General features: G+C 42.2%; 1 non-coding gene across 1 annotated transcript; it reads right to left on the bottom strand.

Moving 5' to 3' along the window:
• Window positions 1-13,987: 13,987 nt before the first annotated feature.
• LOC115647294 lies at window positions 13,988-14,105 on the bottom strand. The gene has a single exon (XR_003999255.1). It is a non-coding gene; the product is annotated as a U5 spliceosomal RNA (small nuclear RNA).
• Window positions 14,106-15,916: the final 1,811 nt, after the last annotated feature.

Raw genomic sequence — 15,916 nt, forward strand, 5'->3', positions numbered from 1 at the left:
AATAACGAAGGGTAATTAAGTAATCATAGACCGTAAACGTTTATTACTCATAGACCATAAAGGTTTATTAATGCAAACAAGTCAAAACAAACCAATGGGAAGGTCAAGTATGTGTACTTACCTGGAGGTTTTATTTAATATCCCAAGTATGGTCCTGAAATAAAGCCATAGAGCTGAACACTCCTAAAATTTGGGATGAGAGAATGTGTTTCAAAATCCAGATCTGGATGTAAATATCTCACATGTATCCTATGTCTGTAATGGAATGACTGAAAAATCGAGATCAGGACAATCCCAAACTATTAGCACGGTTACAGCAGTGCTTATAGACTCCAACCAAGACTGTGCTTTCATTGTGCTAGGTACTGTACGTACATATGCACTGTCCCAAAAAGCTCACTGTGGATAGTTCTCTGAACACATCTTTTTCAATGTGCAACAGAAGTCAAAAAGCTATCAGAATGCTAGCAAACATTAGGAAAAGGATAAATAATACAACAGAAAGTAGCATATGCCTCTGTATAAATCCATTGTATGCCCACATCTTGAACATTGCATGCAGTTCTGGTCACCCCATCTCAAAAAAGATATATTAAAACTGGAGAGGGTGTAGAAAAGAACAACAAAAATTATTAGGAGTGTGGAACAGCTTCCATATAAGGAGAGATTAGAAAGACTGGGACTGTTCAATTTAGAAAAGAGACAGCTGAGAAGGGATATGCTAGAGGTCTATAAAATCATGACTGATGTGGAGAAAGTGAATAAGGAAGTGTTATTTACCTCTTGACATAACACAAGAACTTGGGGTCACCTGATGAAATTAATATGCAACAGGTTTAAAACAAACAAAAGGAAGTTCTTCTCACAACGCACAGTTAACCTGTGAAACTCATTCCCACGGGGTGTTGCAAAAGCCAAAACTATGAATGGGTTAAAAAAAGAATCAGATACATTCATGAAGGATAGGTCCACCAATGGCTATTAGGCAAGATGGTCATGAATGCAACCCCATACTTTGGTGTCCCTAAACTTTTGACTGCCAGATGCTAAGACTGTCCAATAGGGAATGGATGACTTGATAATTATCCACGTCTATTCTTTTCTTCTGACGTATCTGACATTGTCTACTGTCAGCAGAAAGGATACTGCGCTAGATGGAGCATTTGTCTGACCAAGTGTGGCCATTCTTATGTTCTTATTATATTGTGGACTACAGGTATGGCAAGGAAGGGGAAGGGAAATTTGTGTGTTAGATGCTATTGCTTAGCTGTCTGGATTTAGGGGAAAATGGTTAATGGATGCATTAATAGCATTAAAGGAAAACAAACTTGAAACAGTACATAATGGTCTTGCAAATACAGAAATGGGCAAATCAGTTCCTATAGAATAAATGGCCTGAATAAAAAGCATTTTTCTAGCTATGAAAATATTTGGTTCTTGTCCCTCACCTTCTATCCGACCCCTGAGTCCTGCTCCCCCACCCTCACCTCACAATTTTTTCTTTTTACTGCTGCCTGTGAACTTTCTTGTTTTAGCCAGGACCAGAAAAGGAAGTGCCTGAAATACCATGGATGAGGTATTTCTGGAACAGCTGGAAGCAAGAACTGCTGTAGATTTATTCCAAGCAACTTCCCTCATGAGATTTCCAGTCCAGCTTTTCACTCTGAAGTGATTCAGAGAGTCTGAATAAGCATCTGAGCTGCCGGGTGCTCGTCTGAACAGAGCTGAGTCTCCGAATCGTGGAAGGTTTGTGCATCACTAATCATGTCCTCTTACAGTTCAGTCACAGTGTGATGCGGGCTGGAGTCTTCCCTAAAGATGTGCACTGTGCCAGAGGAGCAAAAGCCCAGGTCTACTAATCAAGGCCAGGTCTCTTACATGACAACCTGCCAACCACTAAGCTAGCTTCTTCCTTTAAGTTTAAGAAAGAAAAGGATCTGTATGCATAATTATTCCAGCTCGGTCCAAACCAAAACCTGGGATCCAAGCAGCCACAAAGTACCTTTAACTTTGAACCCCCAAGTCCCTGCCACTAGATAAGGCTGAAATTCCTACAGAGTAAGGCGGGCGGGAGTTACTGTGTAGATTAGACAGGAGAGCCACACATGACAGAATGAAGGGCCACCCATCTAATTAGTGAAGCTGTGCAGGCATGGCTCCACTAATTAGATGGAGAAGATGCACATGTAAGGTGAGGTGGTGGCCTTGGGGGGACCAGGGGGTAGGTGGGAGAGGGCACTGGGGTGAGAAGAGGGGGTGGGGGGAATTTGGGATGTGCAGGGCTGCGGCAGACAGAGAAAGAGGCAATTTTCCCCAGCTCCAGGACTGTGGCTACTGGGGAGAGAACCTCCCTCCTTCCCAGCCCCAGCTGAGGGGCTTCCATGATGGGGGAGAGACCCTCCCTCCTTCCCAGCCCCAGCTGAGGGGCTTCCATGATGGGGGAGAGACCCTCCCTCCTTCCCAGCCCCAGCTTAAGGGCTGCCGTGGTGGGACAGAGACACCCCCTTCCCTTCCCAATCCCAGCCCAGGAGCTGCCATGGCGGGGGAGAGAGGGCACATCCATCGCATTAGAAAGGTAAGACTTCTGATATTAAAATATGAGTTGTGTGCTTTTATTTGTAGAACAAAAAACAATAATAATAATTTTTTTTATATAGCGCTTTTATCCAAAGCACTTTACAATAGTTAGCTAATGGTACAAACAATATTTAGAAAAATTGTTAAGTGCTCCGCCGACACCATCAACAATTTTCAAGAGGTCCGTGGAAAAAAAAAGTTTGCAAACCACTGATCTAGATAGTCTAATCATAACAAAATCTTTAATCTCTTTCCTTTTCAGTAGAACTCTGATGGTCATAGTTTACCTAGACATATCAGAGCACAAAGTGTCTTTTCAATCTAACACTACCCTGTTTTATTATCCTGTTAGAATTCACAGTAAACAATTTAACTACAATCGTGAGTGCTCCATATCATGAACTAATATTTCTGACAGAATAAGTTTGTATTGCCATGGCCTATATTACTATTGAATGACTGACACGCCCCAGATAACTGCACAGAAATTAGATGTATATTTCAAACTATGACAGGAGCAAATTCTATGAAAGTAGAAATTAACCCAGTAGTGCTTAGGGGCATCAATCAGAGCCACATTGTGCTAGGTGCTGTACAAATACTTAAAAAATGGTCCCTGCCCCTGAAGAACTTACAAGTAGGAAATCATCCTTTTCTTTACTATTGAATAGTACCTAGTTATGAGTTAAAAAAAAAATCAAGGATCAGCCTAGTGATGGCTATTAAAGATTTAGAGAAGAGTGTGGAGAGCATGTAGGATCTTGAAGAAGAAAATGTTCACACAACAGGTTAATAAAATTTGCAGGCAATAGTAAATTAGGAGTAGATGACACAGCCACTAACACAGACTTGGTAAATTAGGTTAATAAAAGCACAAATAAGAATCATTCCAATGCTGCACAGCCAACAAGGTGAGACAGGAAACAGGCCAGCTGGTACAAAATATGGCAATTCTTATGGTGTTTGTACTAACCCATCTGTAATTCATTCTGCTAAACGAGTTTCTTCCCCGCCCCTCTCTTTTATCTATTTTGTTAGATTATTATGTAAAGTTTATTATACAAACTAACTATAAATTATCTGTATATCACATGTGGCAAACTCTCACTGCTAGTACAATGCAAATGTAGAAGCTAGGGATTTTTCCATGTTTAGTGGCAATGCACTGCTACTTTGGAGTCTGGAAACAAGGTTAATGGAAGATCCCAAATTTTAGGAGCAGGAAGAGAAAAATTTTGGTCCTTCTTTCACTGTGAAATGCTGATTGCTGTGGTGTATAGCACAATGATGATCACTTAGACCTCAGTGGTCAAAGAATTATTACAATATTTGACGTCATAAAGATGGAGAAAATGGAAAGGAAAGAGAGCAAGGGTATTAGATTACTGCAACATGGCCAAGTTAATAATATAGCTCAACCTTTAATGTCAACATTTCTTGACTTTTAAAAATGTTACTCATGCATGCCATATGTTATATTAACACAGGTAATTCCTACCACTCCCTCCTCTATTTGCCAGTGCTTTGATAATCAGGATTGCATGCAACTTCAGTCAATCTCCAACCAGACTCAAAGGTTATTGGGATTTTATATTACACAGATGCAGCACAGTAACAATACAACATAGCTCACAGGACGTGTATTAGTTCACATTCACTAAATAAGAGTTTAAATATTATAACTGAGCACAGTTCCAAACTTACTAATCAGAAATCATGCATACAGCATGGAAAATTTATATATAAGCCATGCAAATGTGTCCAAGTGCTGCTCACTTTGCTCATGTAATAAGTCCCAATGCTTTACTCACTTGAGTAAAAGAAGAAGAATTTGGCTTTTAAAGCAAGACAGATTCCCTGCCTTGAAGATCTTGCAGTCTATGTACATTTCTCTGTATAACTTCTATCTGGAAACTCCAGGAGAGAAAGGAGAACCAAAGTAAAACTACAATCTATTAAAGTTATTTGTGCTACATTTGATGGCGATAGGAAGGATTCTTTTCTGCATGTCATTCAGGTAACTGAGTCTAGACAGGAGTGAATGAGTTATTTGGACTGCTGGGTCACATTCTCCCTTAAGTTCTGTTTAGTAGAGGAGTTAACTTCGCTTTGTTCCAGATATAATGTCTGTTGCTTTGCAGGCACACACAAAAGCAGGCTCAGAGAGCCGACTAAGGTTGGCTCAAGGATGCAACCTTATTCTGGATAATCAATTTTCTTTACAAAGAGGCATCTACAAGGCTGTGAAATGCTGTGACTGTAATGAGCTGTCATGTCACAGCAAGTTAAATATAGTTCAGGAATTGGGAGGTTCTCCTGGGGAAGTGGTAGCTGGAGCCCAAGAGATTCCTTCTCTGGGGACATAGCAAACACTACGTGTTTATACTACAAACTGATATGTGAGGACATGAAACAGTGTTGTACTGTATACAGGGTATTATGACCCATCAAAGCATGTGCCTTCTCCATGGGATCCTTTGCAGGGTAACTGCATTAATTAACATGAAGATCTCTCTGCCTTGTGTGTGTAAACAGGAGCAACAGTTTCTATGGTGATAGATGCAATATGATAAGCAAATGGAGGTAAAGATAAGGAACTGAGGCACAGAGAGATTGTGACTTACCCAAAATCAAACCTGGGAGTTGAACCCAGCTTGCCTGGGTCCCAGCCCTATGTGTTCACCAGAAGATCTTCCCTCTTTGCTGCTATGTGTATTTGCAGTGCCTACCATGGTGGGGCTCTGATTTCACTTGGCCTCTCTAGGTGGTGTACTAATGATGAATACTATTGAAGTTAAAGGAAGTTTTGAATGAGTGAGGACTGAAGTATTTAGCCCTCTGCCACCAGGGTCTTAAACTTACTCGTACCCTACTGACGAGAAGGGACGCTAAGCCGTTGCAGTATCTTCCAAAAAAGAAAAGGGAGCTTTTAATTATAGTAATGTTTTCTCCCAGAGACTCGCAGAGATATTTCGGACACTGAAATATCAATACAGGCAGCTTCTAGGCTAGTTCCTTAATCTCGAGTGATCGAGGGAGTGCAGCATGTTTCACAAGCTTTTCAAAGGGAGCCTGGAGGGTAGTGTTCACTGGAGTTCAAGTTTGAATCACCAAGATAACATAATGGCAAAACAATTTCCGTGCAAGTCTAAAGGGATGACATGACGATGTCATGACAAGGGCAAAGTGATGCCCCTGCAGATCTGAGGACAGGATCACCCTGTGTTGAGAGGATGGGAAAATCTCTCAGTGGGAGCTGGAGTTTAAAAAAGAAAGAAAACTCAAGTCACTTAAATACTTAAATACTAAATACTAAATGCCATATTTTCAGCTAGGCCCAAAGAGCCTAGAAGCATCTCAGGAAGGAAGTATGTAGGAGTCCTTTGTGCTTTCTAATCCTAAATTTGGGATCAGCCCACTCCCTGCATGGATAAGAGCAAGCCATGCAGTTCCCAGGAACTAGGGTTGTGCAGTGCAGCGAGAGCTGTGCACTCCTAGTGGGTTGTCAGTTTCTAGCAACTTTGTGATAACGATAAGACATTTTAACTGCTTGCACAATGTCCTGGGTTCCTGAGCCAGGCAAGGGGCAATTAGATAAGAATAAAACAAAAATAGAAACTAATACTATCAATATAGTGCCATGAATAAATACCATGCTGCACGAAGCGTATCTTGTGCCAAACTGATAACAAGCCTGCTCCTGTTCTGAAGAATTTACGGCTTAAAGATCAGAGCAGCCTGGTATTGCACAGGACAAATGAGGGAAGCATTTGGGAACAGTATCTGGACTATTTCACAGAACAGGTGGATTCCTTGGAAATGTTTGTAGCCAGGGGACTCCGTGAATGTTAACCAGGAGCTTTTTTCTTAGGGAGACACAAAAGGAGGAAGAATTATGGGCCAGAGTCATACCTAATGTAAATCAGCATAGGTCCATTGGCTTCTGTGGTTCTCACTCAGTGGGTGGAGCTGCACTGATTTGCATGCTTTGGGGATCTATGCTGGAAATAGACTGGGGTGACAATGGGGATTGCTCAGTTGAGTGAAATGTAAGGAATGGGACAGCAAGTAGGAGGAACAAAGAGCAGCTATAACCTCCTGGCTGTATTGTGTCCCAGATCAACAAAGAAGAGGACTCAGTTACATCCCCCATTACAGAAGCTGACTGTTTAACTCAAGCTGTTGAGGTCCCTGTTCCAATCGCCAGTGTCAACCAAGATGGCAGCCGTCACCTAGGTATAGACTGGGGGTGGAGATAAAATATAACACTAGTCTACAATTTTTGAGAAGTCGTCTGCTTCAGAGATAAAATGTGATATTTATTATGTATTTTGATGTGCTGAATTCAAATATGACAATTAAAACAACTGATTGGCTACTGTTTCTAAGATATTTAAGTTTTTACATTTTATGACTATGTATATTGTGCAGATAGTAGAGTTTTAATCATAAATTGTAAACGTAAGTCTTTTCATGTGTTTATGGTTGCTTTACATGATAATATTTCACCTGTCCTGTTTATGTAACACTTTCAAAATCAGCAAAAGGGTTATATAAATAAAACTATTATGAAACAAAAGGCAAAAAACTATTATGTACATAGTTTAGTCCTATTCAGTGTCTACTCGGCGCTTTTTGGCTTGTCTCTTGTATTCATTAAATGGAGCATCTCTTGTCACTGTCCAGCAATAGTCTGCAAGCATTGATGGGCTCCATTTGCCCTGATAGCCTGCCAGGAGATTCCACTGCTGTAGTCCAGAGCCCAACAGCTCTGCCTTATTCTTGGGTAGTTCCAAATCCCTTACAAGGTCATTCAGTTCACCTTGTGTTATGAGGTGTGGTTCAGAGGAAGAGGATGGGAGAAAATGTGGGTCCTGTGACACTGATAGTTCAGGACCAGAAGTTTCATCCTCTTCCTCTTCCTCGTCTGACTCAAATGAGAATGATTCTGGTGCATCAGGAATCGGCAGTCCTTCTCCGTGGGGTACTGGACGTATAAGCTGATGGAATGTTTGGATAATGCACAGTCCGCTTTTTCTTCTTTGACACACCTTTCCCAGCTGGAGGCACCATGCAGAAGTAACAATTGCTGGTATGATCTGTTGGCTCTCTCCAAATCACTGGCACCGCAAAAGGCATAGATTTCCTTTTCCTGTTCAACCACTGGCGAAGATTTGTTGCACAAGTGTTGCAGCATATGTATGGGGCCCACCTCTTGTCCTGATCTCCAATTTTGCAGCCAAAGTAAAGGTGATAGGCTTTCTTAACCATAGTGGTTATACTGCCCTTCTGTGATGCAAAAGTCACTTCACCACAAACATAGCAGAAGTTATCTGCACTGTTCACACAAGTACGAGGCATCTCTGCTCACTTTGGCTAAACAGAAATGTGTCCCTTTGCAAAATTAAACACTGACAAAGAAGAGAGCATGACATTGTATGATTTCTAGAGCTGATATAGGGCAATTTGTTCAGCAGAGTGATGTAAGCTTCGTTATGATTGCATCATCCGTGACTTCTAGGAATAACATGATGCATTTCATATAATGTATGACGCAATACCAGCTTCAGATTGCATCATTCATTGTTTTGCCTCAAAAGCAAGTACTGTCCAAACCCAGTCATAGATTTATTCATAGATCCAGTCAAAGATGTATTTTAGTCATTTCTGGCTTAAATTGAGATCCCTTCTCTTTATAACTCACTTATCCTCCGCCATTCCCAAGTCAAGGGTCGTATATACTGACCCAATAGCATATCTTGAAAACTAGAGCCAATCAACAATTTTAAGCATCATTTTCGTTCTCAGTGACCCTGAATTAGTAAAGTTGGACTACATTTATTTCAGAAGCATTTTGGCTGTAGAGCAGTGTAATTAGCCATAATTGCAGCTCTGCTCTGTCAGCTTCGGTGCATCTTTGGTTGCAGCACAGCACTAATTCCATTCTGAACAGAGGCTGAGTGCATTCTGCATAGCTTGGAAACATACAGATTCATGTTTCTGGGTTTTTTATTTATTTTTTAAATAATTGACATTGACATTATAGTGCAGTAGAAGAATGCTGAATAGAGCAGCCCAAAGAGCTGGGTGGGAAATGGCTTTCCTGACCCACAAAACGTTTTGATGTTGCAAAAATGTTCCCACTCTGCAGCATGATGAACCTGAGACCTTGAGAACTTTTAGAGATTAGGAGCCCAGAACAGCCAATAGCCTGTTCAGGGAATTCACATGGGAGGTGGGAGACGTATGTTCAAGGCCCTGCTCTGCTAGTCTCCCATATTGCCCCGCAGAGTGTTTTGACAACAGGCCAGAGTATATTCTGGGATGAATCTCTCTCATTCTCTCCTGTTGGAACTGTTCCACATTGTGTAAATAATTAAATATTCATTGGAGCAGGGACTTGCACCTGGGTCTCCCACATCCTAAGTGAGCGTCCTAAGCTGCAGGTTATTCTATAGTAGGCTTTTGATTTTAACCGGAAATTCCATCCTGGACCGGAGAAATTCTTCCTGATGAATGTTTAATTGAGACTGGTACATTCATATGAAAAATTTAACAAATCAGGCTTTTCTCACCGAAAAAAGAAAAGTTTCATCAAAAAATTCCTGACCAGCAATATTCATAAGCAATCTTATGGTAGCAAGCTAATGTACAGGAACAATGGATTGAAAAGCTAGATCAAGAGACAGACTTACATTTTGGCATCCATTTGATTATTATAAGTAGGATCCTACCAAATTCACAGCCATGGAAAACATGCCACTGACACAATAATCCAGGGATCGGCAACCTTTGGCACGCGGCCCACCTCAGGTTCGGCCGATTGCGGCTCTCAGTGGCTGCAGTTCGCTGCTCCAGGCCAATGGTGGCTATGAGAAGTGGTGCAGGCTGAGAGATGTCCTGGCTGCCACTTCCCGCAGCCACCATTGGCTTGGAGAGGCGAACTGTGGCCAGTGGAAGCCGCGATCGGCTGCACTTGTGGATGTGGCAAGTAAACAAACCAGCCCGGGCCGTCAGGGTGCTTACCTTGGTGGGCTGCGTGCCAAAGGTTGCCGATCCCTGCAGTAAGCCCTCCCCCATTAAATCTAGCTATTGGAGGGTGAGGAGAAAGGCTAGGAGGCTCCCCAGCCAGGGTCTCTTACCATTTCCTGGGCTTCAGCTGCTAGTCCCCAAGCTGGGGAGGGATGGGACTTACTCTTTCCCTGCACAGTTGCTCTCAGGTGGAGATCAGAGACACTTCTGGATACTTCCCCCTGCTACAGGACGCTCCAGGAGGTTCCTGAAGGTGGAGGTGGATCTGTACTGCGGGGAGCACTCCAGCCGGGGTCTTCTAGATGCTAGCCCTAACCGGAGTGGGGAGAGATAGGACTTGCTCTTCCCTTGCACAGCTGCTCTCAGAGGGAGATCAGACCTGTCTCCACATACCTCCCCCTGCTGCAGGAAACTCTGGACTAGCAGCTAGGAGCCCCTAGCTGGGGTGCTCCTAGCAGCATGGGGGAGATCAGACCCACCTCCAGGAATGTCCTGCAGCTGCAGGAAGCTCTGTGGCTGCTACCTTCAGATCTGGGCTCTGAAAGCAGCACAGAAATGTGGGTGCCAATCTCGCAGCCTCCCTACAACACCTTTGCAATCCCCCCCAAGCCGTTTATGGGTTGGGACCCCCATGGTTATACCACCATGAAATCTCAGATGTAAACATCTGCATTCATGAAATTGACCAATTTTCAAATCCTATGGCTGTGAAATTGACCAGAATGCACTGTGGATTTGGTCGGGCCCTAATTAGAAGAGCTATGTATAAACTTGAAAGCTTGTCTCTCTCACCAACAAAAGTTGTTCCAATAAACGATATTACCTCACACACATAGTCTCTCTAATATCATAGGGCCAACACAGCTACAACAACACTGCATAAGTTAAACAAATAAGTTTGAAATTCTGAATTCCCACGGTGATTGTTAATTTGTTTGGGGTTAATGCATGTATATATACAGTGTACTGTCCTTTCACTGGGAGGAGAGATGAACTGAGGCCAAAGCACCCGCCTTAGGGATGGATGTCACTTACTAAATGTTCAGTCATCATCAGTTTGTGGTTTGTCTGCTAAACGAACTGACAGTAGCTTCCCTGGTTCACAATAGCTTTGTCAAGTTGAAGATTTATGAAAGAGTCAGCATTTCGTTCCTTATTCACTGCATCACTTTGTCACACTGTGTAATGCAACATAACAAACTGATTTGCTGAAGTGATGTCTGCTGACCACTGAAAGCAACATGCAGTGTGCATTTAAGGGGCCCAATCATGCTACCGCTAAACCATTGGCAAAACTCCCATTTACTTCAATGAGAACAAGACTGAGCCCATAATTGTTGCCTAGGAGAGAGGTGCTTTCAATCTCATTTGTCTTCCCAAAGAGAAATGATAATGTCAATATGAGTGAATTTATCACTTGCTCTTATCAAATCTTTATGACAGGTAGGGATGAACTCTTTAGGCCCTCTCTCCTTCCTGGATAAAAGCACCATGATTAAACCCAGTATGGAAGCAGAGGAATTGCCATCCCAGTAGTCCAGTCTCTAACAGTGAGTACTACCAGTTCCTTCTGAGGAAGGTGCAAGAACCCTGACAATGGTCCATTATAGAGCTGTTCAGAAAATGGTAGTTTGTGTGGAAATTTTTAAAAGCAATGCCAATTTTACATTTTTTTCCTCATAATATTTCTATGAAAAAACCAAGCATTTTTTAGGTTTTAGAAAATCAAAAGCTGTTTAATTGTTGCTTTTCATCAAAAAATGGAAAATTTCATGAGAGGCTTTTCCACAAAAAAAATATTTTTTAAAAAAGGACCATTTTTCATCAATTTTTTGACTGAATATTTTTGACTTGCTCTGTTGTGGAATAAATTCCTCTGGGGAAATTATTTCTAACCCCCCCTCCCTCCCATCCACCTGCCCTGGTCAGTAGCTCTCAAGCACGGAGGGATGTAGAAGCACTACCACCACCTGGAGGGAGAAGAGAAGTTGTTTTGGTAGCGGAGGAGGAGGAGGAGGGTATAGGGCACCAGTTTGGGGCAGGAAGACAGGTTCTTCTAGGACAAGTGAGGCAGCTGCTAGAGCTGCATTAGAATTACAACCACTGCCTCACTCATTTGCCCTTGCAAAAGTGTTATTTTTAATTGGAAACAGCTCTTCTGAATCTCCTCATCCAGTTAATTATACAGGCCCATTGTCATGAGCTAGCAGCCGGCATAATGTATTCACGGTGCATTGTGTGCACTCCAGCTTCACGCTTAGTTCAGTACTTTCTTTGGATGTGGATTGTAATTGTAATGGTGTATTAAGTACCCTGTCTGTTCAGATGAATAGATAAGGAATGTAAGTGATGAAAATGAGGGCAATTGTGAGACATACCAGGAGTGATCTTTCCATGTTAAAATCGATGCTTTGTCTTGAGATGCTGTTAAGGAAGGTACCTGCCTGTGACTGCTGATTCTGCATCAAAGGAGAAGGAGGGAATTGGAGAAGAGAAAAAGAGGGGGTGTTGAATGTTCAGCCCAACAGGCCATGAGTGACACTCCCTCTCTGACAGATGCTGAAATTGCTTGCAACTTGGTTCACTCCAGGGAGACTTTTCTACCTACCTTGTTCCCTTTTTAGCCACTCTCCTGCAGTTTGATTTCTGGTTACTGTCAGTGTATCAGTGAAGGGAGGCAGGCTTTTTATTGTATAGTGAGAGTGTTGCTCTGTCTATGCTGTGCCAATATTGTGGATAAACAGAGAGGACTTCTGGGCAAAATGTGGGTGCCCTTAAATTGAGCCAAGTTCAAAAGTCAGGCCTTTGATCTAGGCACCTAAATTTGGAATTCTGCACCTCTGAACTCCCCTAGGAGCTGCTGATACTTAGCACCTGTGAATAGCAGGTCACTTATGGAGATGCCTAACTTTAGGCACACAGGTTTGACAATTTGACCTGAGTCTCCAGAGCAGTCAGCCAGGGCTCCTTAACAAGCTTTAAATTCACACACAGTTGAACAAAGAAACTCATGCAACTGGCTGTTCTCACTCTGTTTTGCAGTGGTCCATAGCCATATCCTCTCCAGGCCATTGATTAAATATGCAGAGTAGAGCCTTGCTAGTTTCTCACTCTGCTCATTGGCAAACCTGATCATGTTCATCCTCCCAAAAAGGCAGCATCAACAGAGATTAAACAGCAAAGTGCTGCAGTGCATGCTTATCATAATTTAAAAAAACCAAACTTAACTTGCTTTCCTTAGCAAAAAAATATAGCACAATACATTTACCTCCAGCTCTGGAGTCTGCTTCAGATCTTAATATAACAAAGCATTTAAACAAAGGTTAAAATCGACAATAAACTTCATGATCAGTTTGTGTTGTAGCTGTCACCTTCCTATACCTTTTCTTTTCCCATCCCTTGCTGTGTGATACACACCAGGGTCCAGGCAGTGCAACCTAGTGGTGAGAACAGGCATCTGGCCTTGGGCTCAGGGTGGAATCAGAGCACAGAACTGGAGGCATAAGTCAAGGGACAGGCCAACGGTCAGAAGCAGGAGTTCTGAGGAAAATAGGGACTAGGGTTGAAACAAGGGCCTGCACAGAAAGCAGGTCTGGTGCAGCTGCAGGCATGGAACACCTTGTGCTGCTCTGGCTACAAGGCTTAAATAGCCATCTGTTGGCTCTTTTGTCCACCCAGGGAGCACAGGCACTTAGCGAGGGTTTATTGGGCCCAGCTGAGCTCATTGGGTCACCAGGCAACTGCACACCGAGCTAGCAGAGTTCCTGACACTGTCTTAGCTAATTGCTCGGATGTTTCCAAATGCATTTCAATGCTTTTTATTACGTCATGCCCCTAGAAAGCTCAACTATTCCTTCTATGACTAGATCTATAGTCCACTGGCACCAGCAGAAACACTCACATTGACTTCAATGCGCTTTGGATCAGATTCTCAAGACCCTTTTGAAAACTCATATCTCCCAGGATGCTCCCAACAAAGCAATTGAGCATTTTCATTATCTTGTATTGTTTCCTTCTAGACATTGAAAACCTGATATACCTGATCCATCATGAAGTGCATACATATATAAACTATAGTAGCTGCATTAATAGCATCTCTCATCTTTCCATGCCATGTCTCTTCTTCGCTCCTTGCCACCCCACTACTCATTTTGTTAAATTTGGAGTGTACTCTTTTGGGCCGGGATCTTTTATTTCTTCATGTGCTACGAAGCACCTAGCGCACTGCTGCATGCTATAGAATAATAAGGGGTGCTACAAGCAGTGAAGTGCATCTGGGGGCTCTGGATGAGTTCCCATCGAAGTCAGTGTCGGATGTTACTCTTGGCTGGTTTGATCAGGCAGGGAACTGCCGCTTGTGAGGAAGTTAGGCTGGAGGACTGCAAGAGAGTGGAAGAGCTGTTCAAAAAAATGAGGAGAAACTCATAAATGTTTCTCTCCATGGAAATGTTTAATAAAAGGCAAAATATTGATATGATCTGAAGAGAAGGAAGGCAGGTATGTTAGCCCTAGAATGATAAAGGCCCTTTTTCCTATAAGCTGAGAAGGGGTTATCTCAGATCAGTTAGGGACATCTAAGTCCAATTAAGAGCTGCCTGAGATCTTTAAAAACCCCTCCTTGAGTCAGGGAGGGAAGTAATGTTCTGGGTAGCAGGGAGACAGGCTTCTCCAGGATGAGAAGCTGGTCTCCATGCTACAGGGAGAAACAACAAAAGCTGAGGCCCTGTTTAATGGAAGGTACAGATGCCCTGGGGCTAGTAACAGGACAACATCCACCCATCTCTCCAGCAAGGGGTACGGGAAGTATCTTTTGGTTTCAGTTTATAAATGTGTTTCTTTTTGTTTGGTGGAGGATTGGGGGTGCCCAATTCTCAAGGCAGAACCAGTTTCTTATGCTGCCTTCTCCTCCCCCAGAATTCCATGCCTCCCCTCCCAGTGGGGTGCACCTCCCAGTTTGAGAACCTCTGCTCTAAGGTACTTGCGGTTGGGTGATGGTGGTGTTGGGTGTTTTTTGGTTTTTTTTTGCCTGTTGATATATCTCTAAAATAGAAACAAAATTTTTAAAGGTTGAAAATAGAAAGCATAAATATTGTTTGCTTGTAAACAAAAAGAAAGATTATATCCATAGGGTTCAAAATTCTGAATTTTCACTATGATCTTTATGTTAAAGATGAAGATATATTAAACTTAGGATTTGCATGAATTGAAACAAGCTTGTCAGCTCTTTCACATGGTAGCCTGTTTCTTGACTGGGCGTATATTTCCAAACACTGACCAGTTTCTTTCACATGCTGCCAAAAATGGAGGAATCTGAAGCAGAAGAGAAGCAAGAGGAATCTGAGATTGTATTGTGCAAAGGCATTACCACCATATTGTAGCAACAATATGCTTAGCAGATTCTCAGTTTGCACTCCTGGAAGAGGTTCTGTATTCTGCAACTTTTGTAAGTACTTTGCAACATCTAGTCCTAAGAGTGTTGCTTGTTTGGTAATCCAGTCAAATGCTGTAACAATGCTATCATCACTAACATTGCTATCTTTGAACCTTGGATCTAAGAGGTTTGCAACAGCATGTATTGGTTTGCAGCAAAATTCTTCCCATCTACAAATAAAGTCCTTCACTTTTACATCATCCTGACTCAAGTGGAGATGCACTAAGATTCTCAACAACAATTGACTCTGCTCAATTTATGGCCAAGATAATGTCTGACAAATGCTGTCTGATATAGATAGCGAGTTGAATCTTCAGAGGTTTGCAGGTGAACCCAAAAGATATCCTCAAAGTAGAGCATGCCTTACACTTTTAACTACTTTAGATCTTCCATTATCACGGTTTCTTGAAAAACTGCTTCATTTTTAATAAACCTTCAAATGACATCTCTACACTTCTCCATCTTGTTTTGCTAGAAAGTTTCAGGGTTTCCATTTTAGTCTTACCATACTTTTCTTCCCACTGCTTCTTAAAGGCTGCAGATACAATATGAGTAGTTTTCACATGTTTTACAACTCCTTTTGCTCTTTTATGGATCTTTTCCAGTGTGCCCAACTTCATGAAATCTGAAATTTGAAGCACTTAGGCCATGGGAAGTGCATCCTATTGCAATAATACGTCCATTATGATTTCTTGTGCTGCTTTCCTTTACTGCATTGTGAGTCTACAAAGGAAATACTTTCCCACTTCCAGCCTTTTCTAGTACTCATTTCACTACTAATACACTCTGCTATATGGATTTCTCTCCTGTATTAATGTTCTTGTGTGTTTGATTCTGCCTCAACCAGTTTTTAACATCTTTTTAATAACTTATCCC

Source organism: Gopherus evgoodei, chromosome 2, assembly GCF_007399415.2.
Source record: "Gopherus evgoodei ecotype Sinaloan lineage chromosome 2, rGopEvg1_v1.p, whole genome shotgun sequence".
Lineage (NCBI taxonomy): Eukaryota > Metazoa > Chordata > Testudines > Testudinidae > Gopherus > Gopherus evgoodei.